This window comes from Triturus cristatus, chromosome 1_1, assembly GCF_964204655.1.
Source record: "Triturus cristatus chromosome 1_1, aTriCri1.1, whole genome shotgun sequence".
NCBI lineage: Eukaryota > Metazoa > Chordata > Amphibia > Caudata > Salamandridae > Triturus > Triturus cristatus.
Window position 1 is genome coordinate 588289009 of NC_140579.1, and position 14382 is coordinate 588303390.

The following is a 14382-nucleotide window of genomic DNA, read 5'->3' on the forward strand; positions in this document are numbered from 1 at the left end:
TGAGGCACAGGGTCAAGTCTGATTTGCATATGGCTTGGTTCAAACTGGAATGGCATGGTGAGAAAAAAAAATGATGGATTTAGGCCCAGATCTTTGTACTGGGGTGAATGTATGATATTGTTCTGCATTCTGTCCATCAACTGTAGTTTTTGCATTTGTCACCTCTAGTGGGACGGGTATGCCTAGACGTAGGTCCCATGCTCTCCATGCCACTGGAATCAAGCTATCCTGGCTGAAGAGGGGTGAAACCCCGAAACCGGTCTTAGGATGCTTGTTTCCAGTCCAGGGAGGACCTGGCTTGGCAGTTCAGGCTGGACTGTTCCCATGAGGCACAGGGTCAAGACTGATTTGCATATGGCTTGGTTCAAACTGGAATGGCATGGTGAGCAAAAAACCGATGGATTTATGCCCAGATATCGGTACTGGGGTGAATGTATGACATTGTTCTGCATTCTGTCCATCAACTGTAGGTTTTGCATTTGTCACCCCGAGTGGGACGGGTATGCCTAGACGTAGGTCCCGTGCTCTCCATGCCACTGGAATCAAGCTATCCTGGCTGAAGAGGGGTGAAACCCCGAAACCGGTCCCAGGATGCTTGTTTCCAGTCCAAGGAGGACCTGGCTTGGCAGTTCGGGCTGGACTGTTCCCATGAGGCATAGGGTCAAGACTGGTTTGCATATGGCTTGGTTCAAACTGGAATGGCATGGTGAGCAAAACAACGATGGATTTAGGCCCAGATCTCTGTACTGGGGTGAATGTATGACATTGTTCTGCATTCTGTCCATCAACTGTAGTTTTTGCATTTGTCACCCCGAGTGGGACGGATCTGCCTAGACGTAGGTCCCGTGCTCTCCATGCCACTGGAATCAAGCTATCCTGGCTGAAGAGGGGTAAAACCCCGAAACCCGTCCTAGGATGCTTGTTTCTAGTCCAGGGAGGACCTGGCTTGGCAGTTCGGACTGGACTGTTCCCATGAGGCACAGGGTCAAGACTGGTTTGCATATGGCTTGGTTCAAACTGGAATGGCATGGTGAGCAAAACAACGATGGATTTAGGCCCAGATCTCTGTACTGGGGTGAATGTATGACATTGTTCTGCATTCTGTCCATCAACTGTAGTTTTTGCATTTGTCACCCCGAGTGGTACGGGTATGCCTAGACGTAGGTCCCGTGCTCTCCATGCCACTGGAATCAAGCTATCCTGGCTGAAGTGGGGTGAAACCCCGAAACGTGTCCTAGGATGCTTGTTTCCAGTCCAGGGAGGACCTGGCTTGGCAGTTCGGGCTGGACTGTTCCCATGAGGCACAGGGTCAAGACTGATTTGCATATGGCTTGGTTCAAACTGGAATGGCATGGTGAGCAAAACAACGATGGAATTAGGCCCAGATCTCTGTACTGGGGTGAATGTATGACATTGTTCTGCATTCTGTCCTTCAACTGTAGTTTTTGCATTTGTCACCCCGAGTGGAACGGGTATGCCTAGACGTAGGTCCCGTGCTCTCCATGCCACTGGAATCAAGCTATCCTGGCTGAAGAGGGGTGAAACCCCGAAACCGGTCCTAGGATGCTTGTTTCCAGTCCAGGGAGGACCTGGATTGGCAGTTCGGGCTGGACTGTTCCCATGCGGCACAGGGTCAAGACTGATTTGTATATGGCTTGATTCAAACTGGAATGGCATGGTGAGCAAAAAAACGATGGATTTAGGCCCAGATCTCTGTACTGGGGTGAATGTATGACATTGTTCTGCATTCTGTCCATCAACTGTAGTTTTTGCATTTGTCACCCCGAGTGGGACGGGTATGCCTAGACGTAGGTCCCGTGCTCTCCATGCCACTGGAATCAAGCTATCCTGGCTGAAGAGGGGTGAAACCCCGAAACCGGTCCTAGGATGCTTGTTTCCAGTCCAGGGAGGACCTGGCTTGGCAGTTCGGGCTGGACTGTTCCCATGAGGCACAGGGTCAAGTCTGATTTGCATATGGCTTGGTTCAAACTGGAATGGCATGGTGAGAAAAAAAACGATGGATTTAGGCCCAGATCTCTGTACTGGGGTGAATGTATGATATTGTTCTGCATTCTGTCCATCAACTGTAGTTTTTGCATTTGTCACCTCTAGTGGGACGGGTATGCCTAGACGTAGGTCCCGTGCTCTCCATGCCACTGGAATCAAGCTATCCTGGCTGAAGAGGGGTGAAACCCCGAAACCGGTCTTAGGATGCTTGTTTCCAGTCCAGGGAGGACCTGGCTTGGCAGTTCAGGCTGGACTGTTCCCATGAGGCACAGGGTCAAGACTGATTTGCCTATGGCTTGGTTCAAACTGGAATGGCATGGTGAGCAAAAAAACAATGGATTTAGGCCCAGATATCGGTGCTGGGGTGAATGTATGACATTGTTCTGCATTCTGTCCATCAACTGTAGTTTTTCCATTTGTCACCCCAAGTGGGACGGGTATGCCTAGACGTAGGTCCCGTGCTCTCCTTGCCACTGGAATCAAGCTATCCTGGCTGAAGAGGGGTGAAACCCCGAAACCGGTCCTATGATGCTTGTTTCCAGTCCAGGGAGGACCTGGCCTGGCAGTTTGGGCTGGACTGTTCCCATAAGGCACAGGGTCAAGACTGATTTGCATATGGCTTGGTTCAAACTGGAATGGCATGGTGAGCAAAAAACCGATGGATTTATGCCCAGATATCGGTACTGGGGTGAATATATGACATTGTTCTGCATTCTGTCCATCAACTGTAGGTTTTGCATTTGTCACCCCGAGTGGGACGGGTATGCCTAGACGTAGGTCCCGTGCTCTCCATGCCACTGGAATCAAGCTATCCTGGCTGAAGAGGGGTGAAACCCTGAAACCGGTCCCAGGATGCTTGTTTCCAGTCCAAGGAGAACCTGGCTTGGCAGTTCGGGCTGGACTGTTCCCATGAGGCACAGGGTCAAGACTGGTTTGCATATGGCTTGGTTCAAACTGGAATGGTATGGTGAGCAAAACAACGATGGATTTAGGCCCAGATCTCTGTACTGGGGTGAATGTATGACATTGTTCTGCATTCTGTCCATCAACTGTAGTTTTTGCATTTGTCACCCCGAGTGGGACGGATATGCCTAGACGTAGGTCCCGTGCTCTCCATGCCACTGGAATCAAGCTATCCTGGCTGAAGAGGGGTAAAACCCCGAAACCCGTCCTAGGATGCTTGTTTCTAGTCCAGGGAGGACCTGGCTTGGCAGTTCGGACTGGACTGTTCCCATGAGGCACAGGGTCAAGACTGGTTTGCATATGGCTTGGTTCAAACTGGAATGGCATGGTGAGCAAAACAACGATGGATTTAGGCCCAGATCTCTGTACTGGGGTGAATGTATGACATTGTTCTGCATTCTGTCCATCAACTGTAGTTTTTGCATTTGTCACCCCGAGTGGTACGGGTATGCCTAGACGTAGGTCCCGTGCTCTCCATGCCACTGGAATCAAGCTATCCTGGCTGAAGTGGGGTGAAACCCCGAAACGTGTCCTAGGATGCTTGTTTCCAGTCCCGGGAGGACCTGGCTTGGCAGTTCGGGCTGGACTGTTCCCATGAGGCACAGGGTCAAGACTGATTTGCATATGGGTTGGTTCAAACTGGAATGGCATGGTGAGCAAAAAAACGATGGATTTTGGCCCAGATCTCTGTACTGAGGTGAATGTATGACATTGTTCTGCATTCTGTCCATCATGTGTAGCTTTTGCATTTGTCACCCCGAGTGGGACGGGTATGCCTAGACGTAGGTCCCGTGCTCTCCATGCCACTGGAATCAAGCTATCCTGGCTGAAGAGGGATGAAACCCCGAAACCGGTCCTAGGATGCTTGTTTCCAGTCCAGGGAGGACCTGGCTTGGCAGTTCGGGCTGGAATGTTACCATGAGGCACAGGGTCAAGACTGATTTGCATATGGCTTGGTTCAAACTGGAATGGCATGGTGAGCAAAACAACGATGGAATTAGGCCCAGATCTCTGTACTGGGGTGAATGTATGACATTGTTCTGCATTCTGTCCTTCAACTGTAGTTTTTGCATTTGTCACCCCGAGTGGAACGGGTATGCCTAGACGTAGGTCCCGTGCTCTCCATGCCACTGGAATCAAGCTATCCTGGCTGAAGAGGGGTGAAACCCCGAAACCGGTCCTAGGATGCTTGTTTCCAGTCCAGGGAGGACCTGGCTTGGCAGTTCGGGCTGGACTGTTCCCATGAGGCACAGGGTCAAGACTGATTTGCATATGGCTTGGTTCAAACTGGAATGGCATGGTGAGCAAAAAAACGATGGATTTAGGCCCAGATCTCTGTACTGGGGTGAATGTATGACATTGTTCTGCATTCTGTCCATCAACTGTAGTTTTTGCATTTGTCACCCCGAGTGGGACGGGTATGCCTAGACGTAGGTCCCGTGCTCTCCATGCCACTGGAATCAAGCTATCCTGGCTGAAGAGGGGTGAAACCCCGAAACCGGTCCTAGGATGCTTGTTTCCAGTCCAGGGAGGACCTGGCTTGGCAGTTCGGGCTGGACTGTTCCCATGAGGCACAGGGTCAAGACGGATTTGTATATGGCTTGATTCAAACTGGAATGGCATGGTGAGCAAAAAAACGATGGATTTAGGCCCAGATCTCTGTACTGGGGTGAATGTATGACATTGTTCTGCATTCTGTCCATCAACTGTAGTTTTTGCATTTGTCACCCCGAGTGGGACGGGTATGCCTAGACGTAGGTACCGTGCTCTCCATGCCACTGGAATCAAGCTATCCTGGCTGAAGAGGGGTGAAACCCCGAAACCTGTCCTAGGATGCTTTTTTCCAGTCCAGGGAGGACCTGGCTTGGCAGTTCGGGCTGGACTGTTCCCATGAGGCACAGGGTCAAGACTGATTTGTATATGGCTTGATTCAAACTGGAATGGCATGGTGAGCAAAAAAACGATGGATTTAGGCCCAGATCTCTGTACTGGGGTGAATGTATGACATTGTTCTGCATTCTGTCCATCAACTGTAGTTTTTGCATTTGTCACCCCGAGTGGGACGGGTATGCCTAGACGTAGGTCCCGTGCTCTCCATGCCACTGGAATCAAGCTATCCTGGCTGAAGAGGGGTGAAACCCCGAAACCGGTCCTAGGATGCTTGTTTCCAGTCCAGGGAGGACCTGGCTTGGCAGTTCGGGCTGGACTGTTCCCATGAGGCACAGGGTCAAGTCTGATTTGCATATGGCTTGGTTCAAACTGGAATGGCATGGTGAGAAAAAAAAACGATGGATTTAGGCCCAGATCTTTGTACTGGGGTGAATGTATGATATTGTTCTGCATTCTGTCCATCAACTGTAGTTTTTGCATTTGTCACCTCTAGTGGGACGGGTATGCCTAGACGTAGGTCCCATGCTCTCCATGCCACTGGAATCAAGCTATCCTGGCTGAAGAGGGGTGAAACCCCGAAACCGGTCTTAGGATGCTTGTTTCCAGTCCAGGGAGGACCTGGCTTGGCAGTTCAGGCTGGACTGTTCCCATGAGGCACAGGGTCAAGACTGATTTGCATATGGCTTGGTTCAAACTGGAATGGCATGGTGAGCAAAAAACCGATGGATTTATGCCCAGATATCGGTACTGGGGTGAATGTATGACATTGTTCTGCATTCTGTCCATCAACTGTAGGTTTTGCATTTGTCACCCCGAGTGGGACGGGTATGCCTAGACGTAGGTCCCGTGCTCTCCATGCCACTGGAATCAAGCTATCCTGGCTGAAGAGGGGTGAAACCCCGAAACCGGTCCCAGGATGCTTGTTTCCAGTCCAAGGAGGACCTGGCTTGGCAGTTCGGGCTGGACTGTTCCCATGAGGCATAGGGTCAAGACTGGTTTGCATATGGCTTGGTTCAAACTGGAATGGCATGGTGAGCAAAACAACGATGGATTTAGGCCCAGATCTCTGTACTGGGGTGAATGTATGACATTGTTCTGCATTCTGTCCATCAACTGTAGTTTTTGCATTTGTCACCCCGAGTGGGACGGATCTGCCTAGACGTAGGTCCCGTGCTCTCCATGCCACTGGAATCAAGCTATCCTGGCTGAAGAGGGGTAAAACCCCGAAACCCGTCCTAGGATGCTTGTTTCTAGTCCAGGGAGGACCTGGCTTGGCAGTTCGGACTGGACTGTTCCCATGAGGCACAGGGTCAAGACTGGTTTGCATATGGCTTGGTTCAAACTGGAATGGCATGGTGAGCAAAACAACGATGGATTTAGGCCCAGATCTCTGTACTGGGGTGAATGTATGACATTGTTCTGCATTCTGTCCATCAACTGTAGTTTTTGCATTTGTCACCCCGAGTGGTACGGGTATGCCTAGACGTAGGTCCCGTGCTCTCCATGCCACTGGAATCAAGCTATCCTGGCTGAAGTGGGGTGAAACCCCGAAACGTGTCCTAGGATGCTTGTTTCCAGTCCAGGGAGGACCTGGCTTGGCAGTTCGGGCTGGACTGTTCCCATGAGGCACAGGGTCAAGACTGATTTGCATATGGCTTGGTTCAAACTGGAATGGCATGGTGAGCAAAACAACGATGGAATTAGGCCCAGATCTCTGTACTGGGGTGAATGTATGACATTGTTCTGCATTCTGTCCTTCAACTGTAGTTTTTGCATTTGTCACCCCGAGTGGAACGGGTATGCCTAGACGTAGGTCCCGTGCTCTCCATGCCACTGGAATCAAGCTATCCTGGCTGAAGAGGGGTGAAACCCCGAAACCGGTCCTAGGATGCTTGTTTCCAGTCCAGGGAGGACCTGGATTGGCAGTTCGGGCTGGACTGTTCCCATGCGGCACAGGGTCAAGACTGATTTGTATATGGCTTGATTCAAACTGGAATGGCATGGTGAGCAAAAAAACGATGGATTTAGGCCCAGATCTCTGTACTGGGGTGAATGTATGACATTGTTCTGCATTCTGTCCATCAACTGTAGTTTTTGCATTTGTCACCCCGAGTGGGACGGGTATGCCTAGACGTAGGTCCCGTGCTCTCCATGCCACTGGAATCAAGCTATCCTGGCTGAAGAGGGGTGAAACCCCGAAACCGGTCCTAGGATGCTTGTTTCCAGTCCAGGGAGGACCTGGCTTGGCAGTTCGGGCTGGACTGTTCCCATGAGGCACAGGGTCAAGTCTTATTTGCATATGGCTTGGTTCAAACTGGAATGGCATGGTGAGAAAAAAAACGATGGATTTAGGCCCAGATCTCTGTACTGGGGTGAATGTATGATATTGTTCTGCATTCTGTCCATCAACTGTAGTTTTTGCATTTGTCACCTCTAGTGGGACGGGTATGCCTAGACGTAGGTCCCGTGCTCTCCATGCCACTGGAATCAAGCTATCCTGGCTGAAGAGGGGTGAAACCCCGAAACCGGTCTTAGGATGCTTGTTTCCAGTCCAGGGAGGACCTGGCTTGGCAGTTCAGGCTGGACTGTTCCCATGAGGCACAGGGTCAAGACTGATTTGCCTATGGCTTGGTTCAAACTGGAATGGCATGGTGAGCAAAAAAACAATGGATTTAGGCCCAGATATCGGTGCTGGGGTGAATGTATGACATTGTTCTGCATTCTGTCCATCAACTGTAGTTTTTCCATTTGTCACCCCAAGTGGGACGGGTATGCCTAGACGTAGGTCCCGTGCTCTCCTTGCCACTGGAATCAAGCTATCCTGGCTGAAGAGGGGTGAAACCCCGAAACCGGTCCTAGGATGCTTGTTTCCAGTCCAGGGAGGACCTGGCCTGGCAGTTTGGGCTGGACTGTTCCCATAAGGCACAGGGTCAAGACTGATTTGCATATGGCTTGGTTCAAACTGGAATGGCATGGTGAGCAAAACAACGATGGATTTAGGCCCAGATCTCTGTACTGGGGTGAATGTATGACATTGTTCTGCATTCTGTCCATCAACTGTAGTTTTTGCATTTGTCACCCCGAGTGGGACGGATATGCCTAGACGTAGGTCCCGTGCTCTCCATGCCACTGGAATCAAGCTATCCTGGCTGAAGAGGGGTAAAACCCCGAAACCCGTCCTAGGATGCTTGTTTCTAGTCCAGGGAGGACCTGGCTTGGCAGTTCGGACTGGACTGTTCCCATGAGGCACAGGGTCAAGACTGGTTTGCATATGGCTTGGTTCAAACTGGAATGGCATGGTGAGCAAAACAACGATGGATTTAGGCCCAGATCTCTGTACTGGGGTGAATGTATGACATTGTTCTGCATTCTGTCCATCAACTGTAGTTTTTGCATTTGTCACCCCGAGTGGTACGGGTATGCCTAGACGTAGGTCCCGTGCTCTCCATGCCACTGGAATCAAGCTATCCTGGCTGAAGTGGGGTGAAACCCCGAAACGTGTCCTAGGATGCTTGTTTCCAGTCCCGGGAGGACCTGGCTTGGCAGTTCGGGCTGGACTGTTCCCATGAGGCACAGGGTCAAGACTGATTTGCATATGGGTTGGTTCAAACTGGAATGGCATGGTGAGCAAAAAAACGATGGATTTTGGCCCAGATCTCTGTACTGAGGTGAATGTATGACATTGTTCTGCATTCTGTCCATCATGTGTAGCTTTTGCATTTGTCACCCCGAGTGGGACGGGTATGCCTAGACGTAGGTCCCGTGCTCTCCATGCCACTGGAATCAAGCTATCCTGGCTGAAGAGGGATGAAACCCCGAAACCGGTCCTAGGATGCTTGTTTCCAGTCCAGGGAGGACCTGGCTTGGCAGTTCGGGCTGGAATGTTCCCATGAGGCACAGGGTCAAGACTGATTTGCATATGGCTTGGTTCAAACTGGAATGGCATGGTGAGCAAAACAACGATGGAATTAGGCCCAGATCTCTGTACTGGGGTGAATGTATGACATTGTTCTGCATTCTGTCCTTCAACTGTAGTTTTTGCATTTGTCACCCCGAGTGGAACGGGTATGCCTAGACGTAGGTCCCGTGCTCTCCATGCCACTGGAATCAAGCTATCCTGGCTGAAGAGGGGTGAAACCCCGAAACCGGTCCTAGGATGCTTGTTTCCAGTCCAGGGAGGACCTGGCTTGGCAGTTCGGGCTGGACTGTTCCCATGAGGCACAGGGTCAAGACTGATTTGCATATGGCTTGGTTCAAACTGGAATGGCGAGCAAAAAAACGATGGATTTAGGCCCAGATCTCTGTACTGGGGTGAATGTATGACATTGTTCTGCATTCTGTCCATCAACTGTAGTTTTTGCATTTGTCACCCCGAGTGGGACGGGTATGCCTAGACGTAGGTCCCGTGCTCTCCATGCCACTGGAATCAAGCTATCCTGGCTGAAGAGGGGTGAAACCCGAAACCGGTCTTAGGATGCTTGTTTCCAGTCCAGGGAGGACCTGGCTTGGCAGTTCGGGCTGGACTGTTCCCATGAGGCACAAGGTCAAGACTGAATTGCATATGGCTTGGTTCAAACTGGAATGGTATGGTGAGCAAAAAAACGATGGATTTAGGCCCAGATCTCTGTACTGGGGTGAATGTATGACATTGTTCTGCATTCTGTCCATCAACTGTAGTTTTTGCATTTGTCACCCCGAGTGGGACGGGTATGCCTAGACGTAGGTACCGTGCTCTCCATGCCACTGGAATCAAGCTATCCTGGCTGAAGAGGGGTGAAACCCCGAAACCGGTCCTAGGATGCTTGATTCCAGTCCAGGGAGGACCTGGCTTGGCAGTTCGGGCTGGACTGTTCCCATGCGGCACAGGGTCAAGACTGATTTGTATATGGCTTGATTCAAACTGGAATGGCATGGTGAGCAAAAAAACGATGGATTTAGGCCCAGATCTCTGTACTGGGGTGAATGTATGACATTGTTCTGCATTCTGTCCATCAACTGTAGTTTTTGCATTTGTCACACCGAGTGGGACGGGTATGCCTAGACGTAGGTCCCATGCTCTCCATGCCACTGGAATCAAGCTATCCTGGCTGAAGAGGGGTGAAACCCCGAAACCGGTCCTAGGATGCTTGTTTCCAGTCCAGGGAGGACCTGGCTTGGCAGTTCGGGCTGGACTGTTCCCATGAGGCACAGGGTCAAGTCTGATTTGCATATGGCTTGGTTCAAACTGGAATGGCATGGTGAGAAAAAAAACGATGGATTTAGGCCCAGATCTCTGTACTGGGGTGAATGTATGATATTGTTCTGCATTCTGTCCATCAACTGTAGTTTTTGCATTTGTCACCTCTAGTGGGACGGGTATGCCTAGACGTAGGTCCCGTGCTCTCCATGCCACTGGAATCAAGCTATCCTGGCTGAAGAGGGGTGAAACCCCGAAACCGGTCTTAGGATGCTTGTTTCCAGTCCAGGGAGGACCTGGCTTGGCAGTTCAGGCTGGACTGTTCCCATGAGGCACAGGGTCAAGACTGATTTGCCTATGGCTTGGTTCAAACTGGAATGGCATGGTGAGCAAAAAAACGATGGATTTAGGCCCAGATATCGGTACTGGGGTGAATGTATGACATTGTTCTGCATTCTGTCCATCAACTGTAGTTTTTCCATTTGTCACCCCAAGTGGGACGGGTATGCCTAGACGTAGGTCTCGTGCTCTCCTTGCCACTGGAATCAAGCTATCCTGGCTGAAGAGGGGTGAAACCCCGAAACCGGTCCTAGGATGCTTGTTTCCAGTCCAGGGAGGACCTGGCCTGGCAGTTTGGGCTGGACTGTTCCCATTAGGCACAGGGTCAAGATTGATTTGCATATGGCTTGGTTCAAACTGGAATGGCATGGTGAGCAAAAAACCGATGGATTTAGTCCCAGATCTCTGTACTGGGGTGAATGTATGACATTGTTCTGCATTCTGTCCATCAACTGTAGGTTTTGCATTTGTCACCCCGAGTGGGACGGGTATGCCTAGACGTAGGTCCCGTGCTCTCCATGCCACTGGAATCAAGCTATCCTGGCTGAAGAGGGGTGAAACCCCGAAACCGGTCCCAGGATGCTTGTTTCCAGTCCAAGGAGGACCTTGCTTGGCAGTTCGGGCTGGACTGTTCCCATGAGGCACAGGGTCAAGACTGGTTTGCATATGGCTTGGTTCAAACTGGAATGGCATGGTGAGCACAACAACGATGGATTTAGGCCCAGATCTCTGTACTGGGGTGAATGTATGACATTGTTCTGCATTCTGTCCATCAACTGTAGTTTTTGCATTTGTCACCCCGAGTGGGACGGATATGCCTAGAAGTAGGTCCCGTGCTCTCCATGCCACTGGAATCAAGCTATCCTGGCTGAAGAGGGGTAAAACCCCGAAACCGGTCCTAGGATGCTTGTTTCTAGTCCAGGGAGGACCTGGCATGGCAGTTCGGACTGGACTGTTCCCATGAGGCACAGGGTCAAGACTGATTTGCATATGGCTTGGTTCAAACTGGAATGGTATGGTGAGCAAAAAAAGATGGATTTAGGCCCAGATCTCTGTACTGGGGTGAATGTATGACATTGTTCTGCATTCTGTCCATCAACTGTAGTTTTTGCATTTGTCACCCCGAGTGGGACGGGTATGCCTAGACATAGGTCCCGTGCTCTCCATGCCACTGGAATCAAGCTATCCTGGCTGAAGAGGGGTGAAACCCCGAAACTGGTCCTAGGATGCTTGTTTCCAGTCCAGGGAGGACCTGGCTTGGCAGTTCGGGCTGGACTGTTCCCATGAGGCACAGGGTCAAGACTGATTTGCATATGGCTTGGTTCAAACTGGAATGGCATGGTGAGAAAAAAAACGATGGATTTAGGCCCAGATCTCTGTACTGGGGTGAATGTATGATATTGTTCTGCATTCTGTCCATCAACTGTAGTTTTTGCATTTGTCACCTCGAGTGGGACGGGTATGCCGAGACGTAGGTCCCGTGCTCTCCATGCCACTGGAATCAAGCTATCCTGGCTGAAGAGGGGTGAAACCCCGAAACCGGTCTTAGAATGCTTGTTTCCAGTCCAGGGAGGACCTGGCTTGGCAGTTCAGGCTGGACGGTTCCCATGAGGCACAGGGTCAAGACTGATTTGCCTATGGCTTGGTTCAAACTGGAATGACATGGTGAGCAAAAAAACGATGGATTTAGGCCCAGATCTCTGTACTGGGGTGAATGTATGACATTGTTCTGCATTCTGTCCATCAACTGTAGTTTTTGCATTTGTCACCCCGAGTGGGACAGTTATGCCTAGACGTAGGTCCCGTGCTATCCATGCCACTGGAATCAAGCTATCCTGGCTGAAGAGGGGTGAAACCCCGAAACCTGTCCTAGGATGCTTGTTTCCAGTCCAGGGAGGACCTGGCTTGGCAGTTCGGGCTGGACTGTTCCCATGAGGCACAGGGTCAAGACTGATTTGCATATGGCTTGGTTCAAACTGGAATGGCATGGTGAGCAAAAAAACGATGGATTTAGGCCCAGATCTCTGTACTGGGGTGAATGTATGACATTGTTCTGCATTCTGTCCATCAACTGTAGTTTTTGCATTTGTCACCCCGAGTGTGACGGGTATGCCTAGATGTAGGTCCCGTGCTCTGCATGCCACTGGAATCAAGCTATCCTGGCGAAGAGGGGTGAAACCCGAAACCGGTCCTAGGATGCTTGTTTCCAGTCCAGGGAGGACCTGGCTTGGCAGTTCGGGCTGGACTGTTCCCATGAGGCACAGGGTCAAGACTGATTTGCATATGGCTTGGTTCAAACTGGAATGGTATGGTGAGCAAAAAAACAATGGATTTATGCCCAGATCCCTGTACTGGGTTGAATGTATGACATTGTTCTGCATTCTGTCCATCAACTGTAGTTTTTGCATTTGTCACCCCGAGTGGGACGGGTATGCCTAGACGTAGGTCCCGTGCTCTCCATGCCACTGGAATCAAGCTATCCTGGCTGAAGAGGGGTGAAACCCCGAAACCGGTCCTAGGATGCTTGTTTCCAGTCCAGGGAGGACCTGGCTTGGCAGTTCGGGCTGGACTGTTCCCATGAGGCACAGGGTCAAGACTGATTTGCATATGGCTTGGTTCAAACTGGAATGGCATGGTGAGCAAAAAATCTATGGATTTAGGCCCAGATCTCTGTACTGGGGTGAATGTATGACATTGTTCTGCATTCTGTCCATCAACTGTAGTTTTTGCATTTGTCACCCCGAGTGGGACGGGTATGCCTAGACGTAGGTCCCGTGCTCTCCATGCCACTGGAATCAAGCTATCCTGGCTGAAGTGGGGTGAAACCCCGAAACCTGTCCTAGGATGCTTGTTTCCAGTCCAGGGAGGACCTGGCTTGGCAGTTCGGGCTGGACTGTTCCCATGAGGCACAGGGTCAAGACTGATTTGCATATGGCTTGGTTCAAACTGGAATGGCATGGTGAGCAAAAAAACGATGGATTTTGGCCCAGATCTCTGTACTGGGGTGAATGTATGACATTGTTCTGCATTCTGTCCATCATGTGTAGCTTTTGCATTTGTCACCCCGAGTGGGACGGGTATGCCTAGACGTAGGTCCCGTGCTCTCCATGCCACTGGAATCAAGCTATCCTGGCTGAAGAGGGATGAAACCCCGAAACCGGCCCTAGGATGCTTGTTTCCAGTCCAGGGAGGACCTGGCTTGGCAGTTCGGGCTGGAATGTTCCCATGAGGCACAGGGTCAAGACTGATTTGCATATGGCTTGGTTCAAACTGGAATGGCATGGTGAGCAAAACAACGATGGAATTAGGCCCAGATCTCTGTACTGGGGTGAATGTATGACATTGTTCTGCATTCTGTCCATCAACTGTAGTTTTTGCATTTGTCACCCCGAGTGTGACGGGTATGCCTAGATGTAGGTCCCGTGCTCTGCATGCCACTGGAATCAAGCTATCCTGGCGAAGAGGGGTGAAACCCGAAACCGGTCCTAAGATGCTTGTTTCCAGTCCAGGGAGGACCTGGCTTGGCAGTTCGGGCTGGACTGTTCCCATGAGGCACAGGGTCAAGACTGATTTGCATATGGCTTGGTTCAAACTGGAATGGCATTGTGAGCAAAAAAACGACGGATTTAGGCCCAGATCTCTATACTGGGGTGAATGTATGACATTGTTCTGCATTCTGTCCATCAACTGTAGTTTTTGCATTTGTCACCCCGAGTGGGACGGGTATGCCTAGACGTAGTTCCTGTGCTCTCCATGCCACTGGAATCAAGCTATCCTGGCTGAAGAGGGGTGAAACCCCGAAACAGGTCCATGGATGCTTGTTTCCAGTCCAGGGAGGACATGGCTTGGCAGTTCGGGCTGGACTGTTCCCATGAGGCACAGGGTCAAGACTGATTTGCATATGGCTTGGTTCAAACTGGAATGGTATGGTGAGCAAAAAAACAATGGATTTATGCCCAGATCCCTGTACTGGGTTGAATGTATGACATTGTTCTGCATTCTGTCCA